The sequence below is a fragment of the Pongo pygmaeus genome, chromosome 6 (assembly GCF_028885625.2).
Source record: "Pongo pygmaeus isolate AG05252 chromosome 6, NHGRI_mPonPyg2-v2.0_pri, whole genome shotgun sequence".
NCBI classification, from domain to species: domain Eukaryota; kingdom Metazoa; phylum Chordata; class Mammalia; order Primates; family Hominidae; genus Pongo; species Pongo pygmaeus.
The window spans coordinates 130,149,814-130,170,740 of record NC_072379.2 but is presented as its reverse complement, the minus strand read 5'-3'; the positions used below and the strand labels follow the sequence as shown (position 1 = coordinate 130,170,740).

Genomic DNA, 20,927 nt, shown 5'->3' with positions numbered 1-20,927 from the left:
CATTCTTGATTTGGCTCTCAGCTTGGATGTTGGAGTATAAAAATGCTGCTGATTTTTCTTTGGGAGGCTGAGGCAGGCGGATTATTTGAGCTCAGGAGATCGAGACCAGCCTGGGCAACACAGTGAAACCCCATCTCTACTAAAATACAAAAAAAATTAGTCAGGCATGGTGGCGTGTGCCTGTAGTCCCAGCTACTTGGAAGGCTGAGGCAGAATTGCTTGAGCTCGGGAGGCAGAGGTTGCAGTGAGCTGAGATCGTGCCACTGTACTCCAGTCTGGGTGACACAGTAAGACCCCGTCTCTTAAAAAAAAAATGCTGCTGATTTTTGTACATTGTTTTGTATCCTGAAACTTTGCTGGGGTTGTTTATCAGATCTAGAGATCTAGGAGCTTTTGGGCAGACACTCTGGGGTTTTCTAGGTATAGAATTATATTGTCTGCAAAGAGTAATAGTTTGACTTCCTCTTTTCCTATTTGGATGCCTTTTATTTCTTTCTCTTGCCTGACTGCTCTGGCTAGGACTTCCAGGAGTTATTCTTAATGAGTGTAGAGTTTCTGTTTGGAATAACGAAAAAGTTCTGGAAATACTGGTGATGCTTTCACAATATTGTGAATGTACTTAATGCCATTAAATTGTACAGTTAAAAATGATTAAAATGATAAATTTTACATTATATATATTTTACTACAATAAAAAACCATTTGGGGGACAAAAGGGGAAATTTTTAATGTAGGTGAGTATTTGATTCTCTTGAATTATGTGAATCTTATTAAAGTTTGATAATGAAATTATTTAGCTAACAAAAATGTGCTTATGTTTTAGAGGTGAATGTTAAAGTATTTAGGGGTGATATATTAATATATGTATACATATCTACAGATAGATAGATATGTATACACATACTACTTTACCTCAGAAAAAGAAAAAGAAAAAGGAAAGATGAAGAATATATGGCAAAATTTTAGCAACTGTTTGATCTAGGAGACAGATATTGGGTATCCATTATACTATTCTATTCTGTCTCCTTTTCTGAGTGGACTGGGCTTATGCAAGAAAGAGGGAACTGTGAATAAATCCCTCTGTACAATCCACCCTGTGAATGGAATTCTTAACTGGCCACATGAGTTCCCCAGAGGTAATGCACTCTGGAAGGCCAGATTTTCTAAGGGTAAGAAGAGGGGTACACAGGATGAGTGGTCATAGCTGTGTAAATCTGATGAAGTGTTACATATATATATATTTTAAAAATCCAAAAAGAAAGTTCAAAAGAGTGGAGAAGAAGTTTCAACCCAAAGCCAAAGTGTAGGCGGTCTGTACAGCAAACCATTGCATCCAGCTAGAACTGGCTCCCCTGTTACCCTCATATCCTCCCTAGAGGTTTAAGCTGCTTAATCACACTGAAAGGCCAGACAGTTGCATTTCTGGGAGCTAAAAAGAGGGAAAAGGGACTATTTTCATCAAAGGCACCCTGTAAATCATTTCCCTTTTACAAATCAATACAATAGAAAGCAGGTCACTAGGTTGTATCTCCTCTAGATGGTTATGAAATTCATCTCCATCCTTACTCTTTTCCATGAATAGATATTTAGTATATTCTGACTAGAATTGATCACATAAAAGAAGGGAAGAAGAGGGAAAATATAACCACACAAGGCACTAATAAAGAAAAAGCTCTGGGAATGTAAATGGATGGCTTCCCATACCCAAAATATCTGATAACATCTGCAAAGCACTTCATTTATACCCACAATTGTAACCTTGCTTTAAAACATAAATTGCTTTAATAATTCTGCAGTTTCTTTCCTGGGTTAAAATCTTACTTGGAAATATTGAAATGTACAGTGTCCTAGTTTCCTCTAATGGGTCTTTGATTTGCAAGGAACTGTAAAGCATTCTTATTTACCAAGGCATCCTACTCAGGTTTGGTTTGACCCTATCTTTTCCACTACTTCCATCTCTGTATCTCTGTTAGGACACTTCCTCCAGCAACAGAATCTGCCTCCAGCAACAGAGCATCTCAGGAGAGAAACATCTACTTTTTTCTCTACCCGCTCTTTCCAGTTCTGCAAGAGGAGACAATAAATAGGAGATTGCAGGCAAAGGGCCAGATTTACAGTGAGTACAGTCACTGAATGTTAAAAGATTACATACGTGAAGCTTTCTCTGTGGTGGTGTCCTCTCAAAAAAAAGGAGCTTTTTTTTTTTTTTTAATTTTTTTGAGATAGAGTCTCACTCTGTCACCCAGGCTGGAGCGCAGTGGCATGATCATGGCTCACTGCAGCCTTGACCTCCTAGGCTCAAGCGATCCTGCTGCCTCAGCCTCCCAAGTAGCTGGGACGACAGGCACACACCACCAAGCCCAGCTAATTTATAATGTTTTTGTAGATATGGGGTCTCACTATGTTGCCGAGGCTGATCTCAAACTCCTGCACTCAAGTGATCCGCCCACCTTGGCCTCCCAAAGTGTTGGGATTACAGGCATAAGCCACCACACCCGGTCTCTGCTTTTTTGATGCTGAAATAACAAACCAAGCATCCAAGACTTTTTCCCCACATGGGAGAAGGAGCTCTCCTCTCCTCCCCTTCCTTTCCCTTCTCTCCCTTCCCCTTCCCTCCCTTCTCCTCTCCTTCCTCCTTTTAGGTGGCCTCAATGTTAAGAGGACATTTCTCTGAGATGGGATAAAGTTTAGCCATTTGGTTCTCATCTGTTCTCCCAAATGCACTTGGTTGCTCTCCTATCCTCACACCCTGTGAAGTGTGATAAAATTGCAAGATTCACGTTTGGGGGCCTAGGGCAAAGAAAAATGCCCCATAAATCTTCATTCTTGGCTATGAGGTCTAGGCCAGCTTACCAGACAGCTCACATTTCCATTTTAGGCACAACTTAAGTTTAGGCTTCCCATAAGTTTTGGTTTGTTTTGCTTTCATTTTCATTCATTTTAAAGTATTTTGTAATTTCTTCTTGGACCTATTGTTTATTTAGGAATGTGTCATTTAATTTCTGTACATGTTAATTTATCGCACTTGTCTTATTGATTTTGATTTTGTGTCATTGTGGTCAGAAGTCATGCTTTATATAATTTCAAATCTTTTAAACGTATTAAGGCATGTTCTATAATCTAGAATAAGTATATCCTAGAGAACAGTCCATATTCAATTGAGAAGAGTATCGATTGTGCTGTTGTTGGTTGGAGCATTTTATAGATACCTGTTAAATCTAGCTAGTCTACAGTGTTGTTACAAGCCCAGCAATACATTGTTATACTTATTACTTAATACGATTTTATGTCTTTTAAAGATGAGAAGAAAATAAAGCAAGTATATATGTATAGAGCTTATATAAAGGTTATACTAACCTTTTATTTTAATTGTATTTTTTATTTTACATTCATGGGATACATGCGCAAGTTTGTTACGTGGATATATTGCATGATGCTGAGGTTTGAGCTTCAAATGATCCCATCGCCTAAGGAGTGAACACAGTACCTGACAGGTAGTTTTTCGACCCTTTTTAGCCCTCCTCCCTCCCTCCACCGTTTTGGAGTCCCTGTGTCTATTATTTCCATATTTGTGTCTATGTGTACCCAGTGTTTAGCTCCTACTTATAAGTGAGAACATGCAGCATTTGGTTTTCTGTTTCTGCATTAATTCACTTAGGATAATGGGCTCCAGCTGCATCCAAGTTGCTGCAAAGGACATGATTTCATTCTTTTCTGATAAATGGACCAACTTTCTTATTTACCATTTCTGGTTCTCTTCATTTGTTCCTGTGCAATCAAGTTACCATCTCATGTCATTTCTTACTCTAATGTAGCTTTGCTCCCACCCACCTCATTATGCTGTCATTGTCAAACATTTTTTACACAGCTGCTTTTAAAATAATTTAAGAGAAGAAATGAGAAAGATTATGCATATATAGTGTCTTTTATAATTATGTAATTACATTTAGTAGTCCTTTTTGTTCTTCTATGTGGATTTGAATTACCGACTGGGGTCACTTGAATTCCACCTGAAGAACCTGTTTCTTGCAAAGTCAGTAATCTAGCAATAAATTATCTCAGATTTTGTTTATCTTGGAATGCCTTTCTTTCACCTGTGGTTGTGAAAGATGGTTTTCTGGTATAAAACTAGTAGACAGGCTGGGAATGGTGGCTCACACCTATAATCCCAACACTTTGGGAGGCCGAGGTGGGTGGATCACCTGAGGTCAGGAGTTTGAGACCAGCCTGGACAACATGGTGAAATGCTGTCTCTACTAAAAATACAAAAATTAGCTGGGTGTGGTGGTACGTGTCTGTAGTCCCAGCTACTTGGGAGGCTGAGGCAGGAGGTGAAGGTTGCGGTGAGCTAAGATCGTGTCACTGCACTCCAGCCTAGGAAACAGAGCGAGACTCCATCTCCAAAATAAATAAATAAATAAATAAATAGGTCGGGCACGGTGGCTCACACCTGTAATCCCAGCACTTTGGGAGGCTGAGGCGGGTGGATCACCTGAGGTCAGGAGTTCGAGACCAGCCTGGCCAACACGGTGAAACCCAGTCTCTACTAAAAATACAAAAATTAGTCGGATGTGGTGGCACACACCTGTAAAATCCCAGCTGCTCAGGAGGCTGAGGCAGGAGAATTACTTGAACATGGGAGGCAGAGGTTACAGTGAACTAGATCGCATCACTGCACTCCAGCCTGGGCAACACAGCGAGACTCCATCTGAAGAAATAAATAGATAGATAGATGATAGATAGATAGACAACAACTAGTTGACAGGCTTTAAAAATTTTCCTTTCAGCATTTTGAATATTCCATCCCACTGCTTTCTGGCATCCATTGTTCCTGGGGAAAAGTCAGATGTTAATCTTATTTGAATTTCCTTATACATTATGAGTTTGGTTTTTTGTGTTTTTGTGTTTTTCCCTTGCTGCTTTTAAGATTCTCTCTTTATCTGTCTCTTTCAACATTTTTACTCTGATGTGTCTGGGTATGGTTCTCTTTGTGTTTATTGTACTTGGAGTTACTTGAACTTCTTGGATGTGAAGATAACAGATTTCATCAAATTTTAGAAGCTGTTTGGGCACAGTGGTTCACACCTATAATTCCAGCACTTTGGGAGGCTGAGGCAGGAGGATCCCTTGAGGACAGGAATTTGAGACCACCTGGGAAACATAATGAGACCCTGTATCCACAAAATTTTTTTAAAAAAATTGCCCTGGGAAACATAGACCCTGTCTCTACAAAAAAAAATTTTTTTTTAATTACCCAGGTATGATGGCACATACCTGTACTCCCAGCTCTGGAGGCTGAGGAAGGAGGATCCCTTGAGCCCAGGAGGTTAAGGCTGCAGTGAGCCATGATTGTGCCACTGCACTCCAGCCTGGGCAACAGAGATTTTCTTTCTAAAAAAAAAATTTCAGCCATTGTTTCTTCGAAATTTTTTTCTGCTCCTCTCTCTCTCCTCTTCTTCTGGTAACCCCATTATGCAGATGTTGATGTGTTTAATGGTATTTCACATTCCTCTGAGGCACTGTTCATATTTCCTCATTCTTTTTTCTCTCTTCTTGAGATTAAGTTATCTTGAGATTAAATAATCTCTATCTATCTTCAAATTTGCTGATTCTTTCGTATGCCAATTCAAATATACTGTTGGGCCCCTCTAATTAATTTTTCTTTTTAGTTTTGTACTTTTCAATTCCAGAATTTCCATTAGGTTCTTTTTTTTAAAAAAAAAAAATCTATTTCTTTATTGATAATCTCTATCTAATGAGGCATTGTCATCATCCCTTCCTTTACTTCTTTAAGCATGGTTTCCTTTAATTCCTGGAACATATAATAACTGCTTTAAAGTCATTGTTTGCTAAGTCTGATATCTGAGCCCTCAAGTAGTCTGTTGATTACTTTTCCCTCTCCTTATGTTATGTTGTGAGTCACATAACATTTCCTGTTTCTGTGAATGTCTCCTATTTTTGTTGTTGTTGAAAACTGGACACTTTATATAATATAGCAACTCTGAATACTGATACTTCCAATCCAGGATTTACTGTTGTTGTTGATTTCTTTAGTGACTTAGCTAGTTTATTTTAGTGAAGTCTATTTTCCTGCAGTGTGAAATCTCTAATGTTGCTCCTCAAAAGGTACAGGGTTGGTCATATGCACGGCCCCCTCAGGATGGCAATCATTTTAGCAAAGCTCTCTTTGACTGTCTCTTTCCCTGCTCTCTCTCCCTGTTATGTTCTCTGCCTCTGTTGGTATAAGCCCTAGGTGTTAGGCTCCTCTAGTTGCTGGTCATTCTATTGTTTTCAACAATGCCCTAGGGTATAAATTGTTCCACATTGTGTTCCAATTAAATTTAAGCATCTTTGCTGGGGTGGTTTTTGAGGTCAGTCCTTAAGGTTTGTTCTGACCTCAGGATGGCTCTTCTTAGCTGTCTCTTTCCCTGGTTCTCCCTGGTAAACCAATCGGCCTACAGTTTAGCTTGTTGCGCACATTGAGCTACCAGCTTCTTCTTACTTGCTTTTCATTCAATTCTCCATTGTTTATAAGAACTCTCTGTAGCTTGAACTTATTCATGCTCTGTTCTAAATAAAGCCAGTTCCTTTTGGAAGAGCTTCAGGCCTCTCTGTTCTCATCACCTGCCTCTTCTCTTGGACAGAATCTCTGAGACTCTGCTCTGGAACTGTGGCAGGGACAGTGACCCACTTCTCTTGGAGTGATGATTCTGTTTCATAAGCAGGGCACTGGGTGTGGGCAGTGGTCTCTGGTCTTCTTGACTTGTATCTCCCTTTGTGGAACCTCTGCTCTGAAAAAAAGCTGGGGTGAGGACAATTGGAGCCCCAGTTTTATCAACCTACTGTATCTGGGGGAGAGCTTCTGCCCTATAGGTAGGGGCTTGTTGGAGGAATGGAATCACCCACCTCTTGGCTGCACTTGCCTGGGACTTAGCCTCCACAGCATGGAGCTGGGAGGATGAGAAATGCTGGTGGCCTGCCCCTCCCCAGGGAGATAATGTAGTCCTTGACTGGTATCTGGGAGGAGAGGGAGCTCTGTTCTTCCAACACCCCCTCAGATTGGAGCTTCCATCGCACTGACCTAGTTGGGGTTGGGCAGGGAGAGAGGGAACAGTTTTTGGTTCAGATGCCATGGACTCCCAACTGTTCTTACCAGGATTTAGTAGATTTTCCTGAATAAATATTTCTTCATTTGTTGTATGCCCTTAGGACAATTTCCAGAGACTTTAAATGGTTGTCTTAAAAACAATTTTCACGAGTATGGTTGTTTCACTGGGACTGGGTCTGTAGAGCTCCTCATACTACCATCCTGGAAATCATCTCCTAATAGGATCTTGATAACACTAAACTTTTTCTTGACTGCTAACAACATTCGTCTGAGCTCCTATCCAAGGTTGGTTGAAAAATCAGTGTAATATGAACACTAAATTAAATGTGAATTTGGAGATAAATGTGTTAATAGATTACCCTCTGGCCAAATAAAAACTTTGTTAAGAGGCTCTAAGAACCATCCCCCTTGTGCATGCCAAGAACAGAGCACCACAAACACCAATCAAAATAAACCACTTGACCAGGAATCAGGAGACAAAACTTGATTCTTAGCTCTTTCTCTGGTTTTCTTAGTGATGCTAACTAAGCCAGTCAACCTCTTCTGAGTCCTAGTTCCCAGGAACAGTATATTGTGTTAAAATATTCATCTTACCTGGGTGCGGTGGCTCACACCTGTAATCCCAGTACTTTGGGAGGCCAGGTGGATGGATCACGAGGTCAGGAGATCAAGACCATCCTGGCTAACATGATGGAACCCCATCTCTACTAAAAATACAAAAAATTAGCCGTGTGTGGTGGCATGCACTGTAGTCCCAGCTACTCGGGAGGCTGAGGCAGAAGAATCACTTGAACCCGGGAAGCGGAGGTTGCAGTGAGCCGAGATCGTGCCATTGCACTCCAGCCTGGGCAATGGAGCAAGACTCCATCTCAAAAAAAAAAAAAAAAAGTAAAGAAAAAAGTCGTTTCACTGTGATCCACAAAACAAGGCATGTGGTTTACATTGTGTTTATAGTGGAGCAATCTTCATTAAATCAAGTCCATTGTTTTTCCCCCTGCTGTTCTTCAGGGTGGACACCATGTATCTGTGAAGTATCTGTCCGGGCTTGGGGGCTATTGCTGCTTTCAGTTTGTGAACTCCAGACTGAACCTTGGCCTATATATAATTTGTGAAAGAAAGGGGAATGGGACATTTGGGATTTCAGGTTGTGATCTTCTGGTCATGGTCTACCATTTTAAACCAGCATTATGACTCATCTTCCCTAGGCACTGTTGTTTTTGGTTGCCTAAAATGAAGTTGGGGCTGGGCGTGGTGACTCATGCCTGTAGTCCCAGCACTTTGAGAGGATGAGATAGGTGGACTGCTTGAGCCCAGGAGTTCAAGACCAACCTGGAAAACATGGCAAAACATCTCTACAAACATCTCTACAAAAAATACAAAAATTTCTTGGGCATGGTGGCATGTGCCTGTAGAACCAGCTACTTGGGAGGCTAAGGTGGGAGGATCACTTGAGTCCAGGACGACAAGGCTGCAGTGAGCCTTGTTCACACCATTGCACTCCAATCTGGGCAAGACTTGAGCAAGACCTTATCTCAAAAAAAAAAAAAAAATGTTGCTTCCTAGACAATTCACTTTACAATTATGCCCAACTAACTTTGGAGCAAAGTTTGCCTCCAGCAGAATCTTTACGAGGGCCTGTGGCCCCGACTTCATTTTTACTGATCCTAATAAGTACTGCCATCAGCCATTTGAATACCTTGGAGATGGAGGTCAGCAAGTCCCAACAGTCATTACAATGGTTAAAGTCAGTCACTTCCCAAAGACTAAGTCTAATAAGCTCATGTATAAGATGAGGACTTTGGCCAAAAATGCCTAGGTGTGAATTGAGAGCAACTGACCAAAGCCAACCCAGCTTTCTTATGTGCAGCAACCAAAACATCACCCTGCCTGGTAGGCAGTGTTGTTGCAGCACAATAAGGTCGTTTAATATCTTTGGTGCTCAAAGGGGATTTATTGCTTAATGATTATAGAGTTTTTGTTTTGGAAGATGGTAAAGCTTTGGAAATAGATAATGGTGATGGTGGTTACACAAGATTGTGAATATACTTAATGCCACTGAATTATACACTTCAAGATGGTCAAAACGGCACACACACACACACACACACACACACACACACGTTTGGGCCCCATTCCTGCTGGCTGTCTGTCCATAACAGTCTTCAAATTGCTTAATAACAACATCTGATCTGAGGCTTCACCAGCATCTGAGTTTTCTGAAGAGCTCTGCAGGTTTTCTGTGTATTACTGCTACGAGCATGGCAAATGAAAAAAAAATTAACTTCCCATATCTATACCTGTTTCTCCAGAAACCTGTTACTTTACTCACATTTGGGAGTGATATGCAGCAACTTGGAGTCCAGGGATGTAGAAGGACTTAAGATGGTGTATGTACATTTGGAGTTAGCCTGAGTCGGCATCTACTTCCCTGTGCCCTCATTAAGTGGTACCTAAAATAACTAGCAGGATCATTAAGTGGCTTACCCCAATCCTTCTCAATTGTTAGACTTAATCTAGAATTATGACGATACAACCCCCAATTAACTGCAAATTGTTTTGAACATCCTTTTCTGATTGACTATGTCTTTTTCCTGTTTATCTGTTAGCCCGCCACAGCCTTGTGACCCAAGGCTCTGGAATGGATCAGCCCTCCTACTCACTCCCTCCTGCGTACACCACATCTCCATGGAAACAGCTTGTCAGGCCCTGCTTGGCTGCAGGTACTAGAGACCTCTCATCTGCAGCCTCGGTCCTGCAAGATTCAGTCTTAACAAGCCAGGCCATGTGTTAGGAGCCTCTTCCTCTCTAGCTAGTGGGATCTGGAATTGTCACGAAGCCTCCTTTAGGAGACACCTGGGGAGTCCCCAACTCCCCTGAGTTGCCTTGACCTTCCTCCACTAATATTCAGGCCGACAGAAGGGTCTCTTCCCTGGGTTCCTGCTTCAGCCTGCACTCATCATTTCCTTCCAGCAAGCCTTCTCCTCCCATCATCTCCCCCCACCCACCAAAGCTGAAGCCCCTCTGAGCTCTTCATGCCCCGCCTGTGGCTGATCGCCACGGTCAGTTGGGGCAACTCCTTTATATCTCTCCCAGTCTTCTTTTTCTGCTTCCCCGTGGGCTCTGCTATAGGCTGGGCCCACATTATTTCCTTCTTCAATTACTGCATGATTCTACAAAGTGGTCCTCGTACTACATGCTTGCTTTCTTTGCATCCAATCTTCACATTAAACCACTGAGAAAACGTCCTCAAAAGGCGGACCTGCCCCCCTGTCCTTACCCGACAGAAAGTCAGTTAGTGGTTCCTGACCCCTCCAGATAGAATTCTGACCTGCCAGCATGACAGGCAAGAGGACACTTATAATCTGAGCCATGCTCCCCTCTCCAGCAGCATCTCCTGCCCCTTCCCCTGCATATTCTGAAGTCAGCCACAACAACCCCCTTTGCATCCCCAAGGAGCTACATGTTCTCTCTAGTCTCTGTGGCTGGGCACTGCTGCCACTCTACCTGGAGGACCCTTTCTCCTCCCTTTCTGTATAAGCCTTCCATGCATTCTCGGGAGAGCGCTCCTGACTCTCCAATTTGAGGTAAGTGCTCGTCTGAATTCTCCTAATGCTTCCTGTGCATGTCCCCGTTGTGCCTCTCTGCTAAACTGTCAATTCCTTGAGAACAAGGAATATACCAGCCTCCAGCTCAGTGCCTAGCAAGGTCAAATGTCTGTTGTATAAGTGAAAGAATGAAGAATGGGCCTCTGGAATAAACATGTCTCCACACAGTGATTATAAGTACATCCTTTACCAGAGACTTCTTTTGTTGGGTGCCAATCATCCTCCAGATTGCACCAGCTGTGAGTGCTACACTGCCAAGGCATTGCAACTTGGACTGCTGGCATCCATCCTGGGGGGCACTTCAACAAATGGGTCAGTTGCCCCAGCTCAGCTCTGGCTATCCCTGGCTGCCTCAATTTTGTTAGTCACCAGGGAGATCCTTAATGACCTCATGGCTGAACCCATGTGGCCTCTGTCAGCAGCTGGAGAGCCATTCCTAAGAGCTGAGATCGTGAGTCAGCCCTCATCTCATTGCCCGGGGAAGATTCCTTTCTCACTGGTTGTGTAACTTCACTCAGGCTATGTTTTCCTTAGTGGAGTCCAAGATTTGGAATCATTGTAAGAGGAGAAAATGGCAGGTAATCTCAGGAATGGATAAGACCAGTTATGTTTCTCCAAGAGAGGGTTTCTTGGGGTGGGAGAAGGTGAGGAAAGTGGTAAGTGACCAGCGTTCATAGATAAGTAAATCAATCAAAGGAAGACTTGAATGTATATGGATTGTTGTTCCCAGAGAATGTAATAGATTATCTGGGAAAGAAGCCAGGACAAGAGAGACCTCTCAGCAGAGGCAGGTGCCCACCCACGTGGGTACATAGTGTGGTATTAAACAGCATTCAGCCTTCATCCCTGTTCCATCCACTTTTTCCGAAATCAGCAACACATCTCTTCTCCAGAAATGAGAAACCAACCAACTTTTCACTGTGAACCTGGACGAGATGAGAAGAAAAAATGGATTTTGCTTCAGATTGAGTTCCCTTGCTACCAGTAAAGAGTTTACACAGACAGGGAGGAAAAAGGACTCTAGGTAGAGGATGGAGCAACACAAAGGCACAATCTCACTTCTACCCCCTACAGTAAGTAAGCAAAAGATCCATTAAATGAGAAAATGTATGTGAAAGCACTTAGCACAGTGCTTGGCAAATGGATGAGAGTCAATAATATTGACTTTTTTTGTTGTTGCATCTATGCTCAGTATAAGAACCCATAAGGCAGATTCATTTGCAGAAAGAATAACCAGGGTACCAGCAGAGATAGAAAGGTAACTATCTCTACCTGGCTGAGAGTTACATTTTTGCCAGTAGAGACTCTTTCCTTTGACTCTATCAAAAAACAAATACCAATTAGAGGCAAAACACTGTCTTCAACATTTCTATTTTACTATTAGTAGCTGATTATATTCTTTTTTTTTTTTTCTCATGTCTGTAATCCCAGTACTTTGGGAGGTCGAGGCAGGCAGATCACTTGAGCCTAGGAGTTTGAGACTAGCCTGGGCAAAATAGGGAAGCCTCATCTCTACAAAAATAAATAAATAAATAAAGGTAATTAGCTGAGTGTGGTGGCACACACCAGTAGTCTCAGCTACTTGGGAGGCTGAGGTGGGAGGATTGCTCGAGCCCGAGAGTTCACGGCTGCAGTGAGCCATGATGGTGCCACTGCACTCCAGTCTGGGTGACAGAGTGAGACCCTATCTCAAACACACACACATACACACACAAACAAAACAAAACAAAACAAAAAAGGCAGTAGCGGAGAGAAGTTAAAGGCATTAAACATCATAAATGGGGGAAATGTACAAATCTATTTCTTAAAGCTAAGACAAAAACCTGTCAGTTCAAATGGGAATACTACTAGTGTAATAACTTCTACTATAGAAATAAATAATTTTAACAGCTGTAAGGTTCTAACAGAGATGAGATAGCAAATGTGGAAACCAAGGAACAACCCGGTCATTTGCCTCATACTGGGACAGTTTTGATTGGACATTTAGGAGTGGTGGAAGATGGCATCAGTCGACAACTTAGAAGGTATAATTGTATTTGAGGGGGCAAAGGTAAACAGAAATCACAAGCACCTTCACACATATAAAGCTCTCAGTAAGCCAGGCGCGGTGGCTCACATCTGTAATCCCAGCACTTTGGGAGGCCAAGGCGGGCAGATCACGAGGTCAGGAGTTCGAGACCAGCCTAACCAACATGGTGAAACCCCATCTCTACTAAAAATACAAAAATTAGCTGGGCGTGGTGGTGCGCATGCCTGTAATCCCAGCTACTCAGGAGACTGAGGCAGGAGAATCGCTTCAACCCGGAAGGCAGAGGTTGCCGTGAGCCGAGATTGCGCCATTGCACTCCAGCCATGATGACAGGAAAAAAAAAAAAAAAAAGAAAAGAAAAGAAAAAAGAAAAAGAAGAAAAGGAAAAAAAAGCTCTCAGTAGGCATCTTCCAACTCTGCTTCATGTATCTTAACACAATGAGAAGTTACAACTCAGAGTACTTGGAAGTGCTTCATAGTGTTTGTTTAACCAAAATAAACTTAAAAAACAGAACAAAACAAAACTTGTACTTGTCAACACCAGTTTGCCATGTCCCACACTGGGTTTAATAAAGTGATCAGATTAATAGAGACTCTGAAAACAAGCTAACTATGCCTTACATCTGTACAGCACTACCACACACACACTTTCCACTCTCAACAGTGCCCTGAGATAGGTCATCTTTACCCTCTCCATCTACAGGTACAGAAAGAAACCACATCACAAGAAGCAAAGCAGCTTGCTCAGATTAGCAAGATTGTCCTAGAATCCAAGATTCCAAACTCAGAATTTAATAGATAAAGTTAAAAGTCTAAAAACAACCAGGCACAGTGGTTCACGCCTGTAATCTCAGCACTTTGGGAGGCTGAGGCAGGCAGATCACTTGAGGCCAGGAGTCCAGCCTGGGCAACATGGCAAAACCCCGTCTCTACAAAAAATTAGTCAAAAAAAAAAAAAAAAAGACTAAAATCATTTTATTGGAGGAAGGGGGATTTTGCTTAATATTGTAATAAAGAGCTATTATAGCTCAGTAATTAAAAGGCAAAGACTCCAATAGAAAAATCAGCAAAGGACGTGAACAAACAAATCATAAAAGGAGATCTCTGTAGCAATCAAAGAAATACTTTATTGTTAAACAGAATCTGTCTAAAATGTGAGTTTAGAGCTCTCTTGTAAGATGGCCCAGACTAGACTTCATAGTCCAGGGTGAAGCTTTATGGGCCCTTTTTCTCGTCCTAATCCCAAACCCGAATCTTCTCATTTTAACACCCCTGGCTGGGGGTGAAGACACAAGAAAGCCAAGCACACTTGGAATAATTGTTTGGCATTCCCTGGGCCTCACAAGCAAACATCAGCAGCAGACGAGGCAGGGTGCAGAGGGCCACCTCATGGAGCCTATGGCCCTGGATGTTCTTCGGTGACAAGTCAAGCCTCGTCTAGCTTTGTGCAGAGTGCCTACAGCGGTGCTACTCAAAGTGTGGTCTGTGGGCTGATGGCACGGACATCCCCAAGGAGGTTATAGAAATGCAGGACCTTGGGCCCCCTTCGCAGGCGTCTAGAACAAGATCTGCCTCTCAGGGGCTTCAGAAGTGCAGCCCTAGGGCACCTGGCTTGGGCTTTGACCATCACAGGTGCACAGCAATCACGCATCTGCCCATTGAACAAAAGGGTGGACAGGATGGTCTCTGGGGTCCCTTTCAGAATAAATCATGAGACTTAATGAAAACTGTCAGGATTCAGCTGAGTAAACTATAGTCATGCGTTGTTTAATGACAGGGATATGTTCTGAGAAATGCATTGTTAGGAGACTTCATTGTTGTTTGAACATCATAGAGTGCACTTACACAAACCTAGATGGGATAATCCCACTGCACACCTAGGCTACATGACATAGCCTATTGCTCCTAGGCTTCAAACCTGTATGACACGTTCCTGTACTGAATACTGTAGGCAGCTGTAACACAATAGTATTTGTGTATCAAAGCATATCTAAACATAGAAAACGTACAGTAAAAAGACAGTATAGGGCCAGGCACAGTGGCTCACGCCTGTAATCCCAGAACTTTGGGAGGCCGAGGCAGGGGGGGATCGCCTGAGGGCAGGAGTTCAAGACCAGCCTGGCTAATGTGGTGAAACCCCATCTCTACTAAAAATGCAAAAATTAGCTGGGCATGGTTGTGGGCACCTGTAATCCCAGCTACTCGGAAGGCTGAGGTAGGAGAATTGCTTGAACCTAGGAGACAGAGGTTGCAGTGAACTGAGATCACGCCACTGCTCTCAGCCTGGGCAACACAGCGAGACTCCATCTCAAAAAAAAAAAAAAACAGTATAATAATCTTATGGGAACACCATTGTACATGCAGTCTGTCACTGACCGAAATGTCATTATGCAGCACTTGACTGTATCACCATTTTGCAAAGGCCTTTAAGTAAGATTAACGAATTACTAACAGTGCTTTGGTTCTGATATTTTTGACCGTGAATTTAGAGTTTCTTATTAGTATCATGTCACTGGGCTTTTTTATATGCCCAGGAGGCACCAACAAGGCGTAAAGCCTTTTCTCATTCATCCCTTCTAGTCCACCTCTCACAAAACAGAAAACATTGGGATGTAAAATCAAATGAGTAGAAATGAGAACAGAGCTGCAAAGGCTGGAGGAAAGGGTGCCCCCGTGTAGGGATGTCGCTCTTTTCCCTGCCTTTCCACAGAGAGCAGAGCCCAGAAGCATTCACCTTGTACATTCAGGCATGTGTGCAGAGGAGGGGCGGATGAAGAGGGAAAGAAAAGACTAGAAAGAGAAAAGAAGGGGCCAAGAATCAAGGACCCCTGTGCTGCTATCTTAGAAGCCAACACAGGCAGACATGCCAAATCTGGCCACCAAAGTCCTTTTGAGGCAATTGCATGCATCATCGTCATCATCATCATCATCATCATCATCATCATCATCATCATCGTCGTCCCTGTAACTCTACTTGCTGTCTGCCAACCACTTTACTGAGCAGACCATCCTAGTAGCAACCCACCTTCTAGCTTCAAGGCTGTCCATAGACCTTAGGCTGCCAGGAAACCAGTTATAAGCAGGGAGACAAAAGGGATCCAGAGGATGGAGAGGCATTCTGAGTTCCGCTAATGAGTGAGGTGAGTCACGGGCTGACTCAGACGAACAAGAAGCCTGTGAGAGGGGAGGTGGTGGGGGGCAGACTTCAGAGGAGCTCGCTGAAACGTTCAAATGGGAGCTAGGAAGCCAGGGACATAGTGTTATTTAGAGAACTGCCTGCAGCTCTGGCGTTGGAGGGAGGAGCGGGTCATGAAAATAGAGGGAGAAAATTGCATTTGAAGCCAGAAGCTGAGTTGTGAATCTGTAGCTTTCTCTACTTTGAGAAATGTGCAGCATTCTCTAGTGACACCCACCTGCTCTTTGGCAAATCCCCAAAAACTAACTCAATAGTCATTAATGGTCATCAGGTCCCTGGGGAGCAGAGGGAAGTCGGGTACCACTCGATTTTTTTAATCTCAATTAGAAAAATGAGCCTCTTGTGACTTTCTTTAGTATTTTACATTTGGAGAATCTTGTGATCCAACCATATTTTTTGTTTGTTTGTTTTTTTGAGACAGAGTTTTGCTCTGCCACCCAGGCTGGAGTGCAGTGGTGCAATCTTGGCTCACTTCAACCTCTGCCTCCCGGTTCAAGCGATTCTCCTGCCTCAGCCTCCTGAGTAGCTGGGACTACAGGAACGTGCCACCATGCCCGGCTAATTTTTTGTATTTTTAGTAGAGACGGGGTTTCACTATGTTGGCCAGGCTGGTCTTGAACTCCTGACTTCAGGTGATCCACCCACCTCGGCCTCCCAAAGTGCTGGGATTACAGACGTGAGCTACCTCACAGGGCCTGACATACTTTTTAAAAAATTTAAATATATGACTAAGGCATCTTCTTTCTGTTAATGGCTACTTGAGGTTTTGAGTTTGCAGAGTCCAGGTTCACACATTACTACAAAGGCCGGTAATGGCATTGTTCTATATGGACTGTGGAAATGACATGATTGTCCCCCGACATACTGTATCTAGGCCCCCTGAAGAGCAGGTATTTGTGAGATGGCTAGACATAGGTGTAGACTATTTGAGTGGCACAATTTTTCTTCATGTAACCGACACAGAAATCAAACCCCCAGACTCTGCCAGTTCAGACAACGTAAACCAACTGAACTATCTAAAAATAATTTTGGTTGATTATGTATTTATATGTAATTTGATGACTATTGTCTCAAACGTACTTCACTAGGACGGTACCATGGCTGTGGAAGAGTTTGGCCATCTGTGAACTTTCCTTTATTTTTTTCTTTTTAATTTTTAATGACCAAAACGAAGCATCTAAAACCGCAGCTTCTGGAAGAACCACTTGTTCTTGCCTGTCTTATATCTCTCTTCAAACTTGACCTTGGCCTCTCATTGGGCCTTGTGATTAAGAGCAGGGTCTCTGAAGACATCCTTATTGATGACAGTTTTGTCCAAGGGGATATCCACAGAGTACCTTGTGGGCATTAGGTGATTGTGGTTATAAACTTTCACAAAAGACTTGATCTTTGACCTCTTGGAGATCTTCTTCTTGCCCATGGCAGCTGTCACTTTGCGGAGACAGTAGTCAATTCCAGCCACCAGAGCATGGCTGTAGGGGCGAGATCTAAGGTACCATCATCAATGTTCTTCACGATGATGGCTTTGCATCCAGAGTAGCATCTAGCCAGAACAAGCACCACCTTCCCAGGTTTCAAGAACTTGCCCATTTCAGCAGCAACCACTTGGGACGACAGCAAAAAGGAACTTTCCTTTTTCTTTTTAAGAGACAGGGTCTCACTCTGTCACCCAGCGTGGAGGGCGGTGGCGCAATCACAGCTCACTTTAGTCTCAAACTCCTGGGCTCAAGGGATCCTCACACCTCAGCCTCTTGAGTAGCTGGGACTACAGGCATGCACCACCATAACCAGCTAATTTTTAAAATTTTTTTAGAGATGGAGTCTTGCTATGTGCCCAAGTTGGTCTCAAACTCCTGGCCTCAAGTGATCCTCCTGCTTTAGCCTCCCAAATTGCTGGGATTACAGGCATGAGTCACCATACCTAGCCAGCTGTGAACTTTCACGGAGATGGAAAATACCTTCCTCCAAAAGTAAAAGTGTTTCAACTTTGCCTGCCCTCAACAGATGACAATAGCAGTTGGCCGTGGTTGTCTTAGCCTTGGCCAGCTAATTTTCAGCAGATATGCTGTATTTAATCTTAGGTGTTTTGCAACATTATTAACCTCAGTGTCTGATAATTGCAAAAACAATTCAGAATGCTCAATGTGCTATTGAGAATAGGTTTAGGATTATGATGAAAATAAAACAGATTAACAGATTGAATGTGGTAAGAAAAATCGTGTGTTGCAAGCGGGTAAGAGATGGATCCTTAGTCAACAGGGTGATTCAGAAAGACAAAAAGGTTCAAAATGTGAAAAATGCTGGCGGGGTCTATGCAAAGAACAGCAATTAGCAGAAAATGACGGAAAGTAATCAAAGAAATGGAAGCAATACTGAGTATGTGATTAGAGAGCTAGCATCAACTTTGACTGCCTATGATCCAAATATTAATTCAGATGAAAGCTAAAATTGTGTTCAAGTACTTAAAAGCTAGGCGTTGTGACAGTGCTAAGCAGTTTTCTTTGTTTTTGTTTTTGTTTTGCTTTGTTTTGTTTAGACAAGATCTCACCCAGGCTAGAGTGCAGTGGTGCCATCAGCTTCCTTAGCATCTGGGACCACACGTGCAGGCCACCACACCTGGCTACTTTTTAAAAATTTTTTGTAGCGACAAGTTCTCACTATGTTGGCCAGGATGGCGTTGAATTCCTGGGCTCAAATAATTCTCCCACCTTCGCCTCCCAAAGTGCTGGAATTACAGGCGTGAGCCACCGCCCCTGGGCTGCTAAGGTGTTCTTTTTTTTTTTTCTTTTCTCTTTTGTCTTTTTTTAGACAGAGTCTCATTCTGTCATCCAGGCTGGAGTGCAGTGGTGCAATCTCGGCTCACTGCAATCTCTGCCTCCCAGGTTCAAGCAATTCTCATGCCTCAGCCTCCCAAGTAGCTGGTATTATAGGTGTGTGCCACCACGCCTGGCTAATTTTTGTATTTTTAGTAAAGACAGGGTTTCACCATGTTAGCCAGGCTGGTCTCAAACTCCTGGCCTCAAGTGATCCACCCTCCTCTGCCTCCCAAAGTGCTGGGATCACAGCCTAGCCTGCTAAGGAGTACTTTATGACACTTGCTCACCAAGGGCTGCCGTGACTGATTTTCAGTATGTATGAAAGGATCTATTATGAATAAAGTGGCCCATGGGATGAATATCAGCAAGAAGAGGGCTCTGCCTAGTTTTAAATCTTGGAAGGACCAAGGTGTCTTTCTAAGCTTAAATCACTCTTAGCCAGTTTGTCTTAACAAGAGTCTTTCAGGATTCACCAGGTTTGTAAGGTGTATAACATTTCTGTGTCTATTTTTGAATCATTCTTTTTTCTTAACATTAGATAGCAAGATTTTCCTTTAGCTTTTAGCTAGTTCTTTAACGACAGCTTGGTATCCCATTTGCCTACTGTGTCATTTAATCCACCTTTTGCTGGGCTCATAAAAATTCTGATATTAATACTATTTGCCATAAATGGTTATGTTTAACTGAATATTTTATTAGGACAAATTAGTAGAGTGAAGTTACAGGTTATAGCATATGAATGAGTTTAATGTTTTAATGTTTTCAAATTTACCTCTGGAAAGGTTTTGCCAACTAATATCTCCATCAGAAAAATATCAGTGTTCCTATTTCCATGTACTTTTGTCTATATTAGATATTTTTTTCATTTATCTCTCTTCATTTTGAAGAGAAAAAATTTTTAAATGTTTACATGATAGTTATTGAGATCTCTTTCTATGATTTTTCGTTTATATCCTTTGCCAATATTTATATCTGAGTATTTGCCTTTTAATTATTGATTTGTTAGACATGATTACTAGTAGACCTAGAGCAGCTTCACAGTCTGCTCCTTATACATTAAGGAGAGTCACCTCCCCCTAATTTGTAGGTAGCCTTTTAACTTTATAGTATTCTGAAGTGGCAGGTCCCTGGCAGGGGGAACTTTACTTATAATAGTCACCATTAGTTTTGTTTGTTTGTTTGTTTGTTTGTGACAGGATCTTGCTCTGTCACCCAGGCTGGAGTACAGTGGCATGATCATGGCTCACTGCAGTCTTGACTTCCTGGGCTCAAGTGATCTTCCCTCCCCAGCCTCCCAAGTAGCTGGGACTACAAGCATGCACCATCATGTCCTGCTAATTTTTAAATTTTTTATAGAGATGAGTCTCACTATGTTGCCCAGGCTGGTCTCGAACTCCTGGTCTCGAGTGATCATCCTGCCTCAGCCTCCCAAAGTGCTGGGATTATAGGCGTGAGCCACCAAGCCTGGCCTTACCTTGCTTTTTAAAAATTAACAATATATTATTAATAGGGCACCTTCAACAGAAAGGTTTTCTTTTTCTTTTAAGAGATAGGGTCTCACTAGGTTCACCAGGCTGGTCTCAAACTCCTAGCTTTAAGCAATCCTCCCATTTCAGCCTCCCAAAGTGCTGGAATTACAGGGATGAGCCACCATGTCCAATCCAGGAAGACATTTAATGTAAACATGGGATGGGATGACTCTGGTATCAAACAAGAAAACTTCAAAATTCCTTTCTCACCAGAAAAAAATGAGGGCTGGGTGTGGTAGCTCACACCTGTAATCCTAACAATTTAGGAGACCGAGGTGGGAAGATAGCTTAAGGTCATGAGTTTGAGATCAGTCTGGGCAACATAGCAAGACCCTGTCTCTACAAAAAAATGTAAAAATCAGCTGGGTGTGGCACGTACCTATAGCCCCAGCTACTTGGGAGGCTGAGGTGGAAGGATCACTTGAGCCCAGGAGTTTGAGGCTGCAGTGAGATACGAGCTATGATTGCGTCAGTACACTCCAGCCTGGGTGACAGAGTGAGACCCTCTCTGAAAAAAGAGAAAGAAAAAGGTAAGCATATGAGGTAACCCATAATACGTAAATTAGCTTGATTTAGCCATTCCACAATGTACGCATATATTAAACCATCATATTGTACACCATAAATATATATGATTTTATCAG

General features: G+C 42.6%; 1 protein-coding gene and 1 pseudogene across 2 annotated transcripts in view; both read right to left on the bottom strand.

Annotated features, from left to right (window-relative positions):
• The window catches only part of MKLN1 (muskelin 1), a 399,844-nt gene that overhangs the window by 248,730 nt on the left and 130,187 nt on the right, over window positions 1-20,927 (bottom strand). The gene's annotated exons all lie outside the window — the stretch shown is intronic.
• On the bottom strand, window positions 17,083-17,528 carry LOC129040623 (large ribosomal subunit protein eL27-like; annotated as a pseudogene).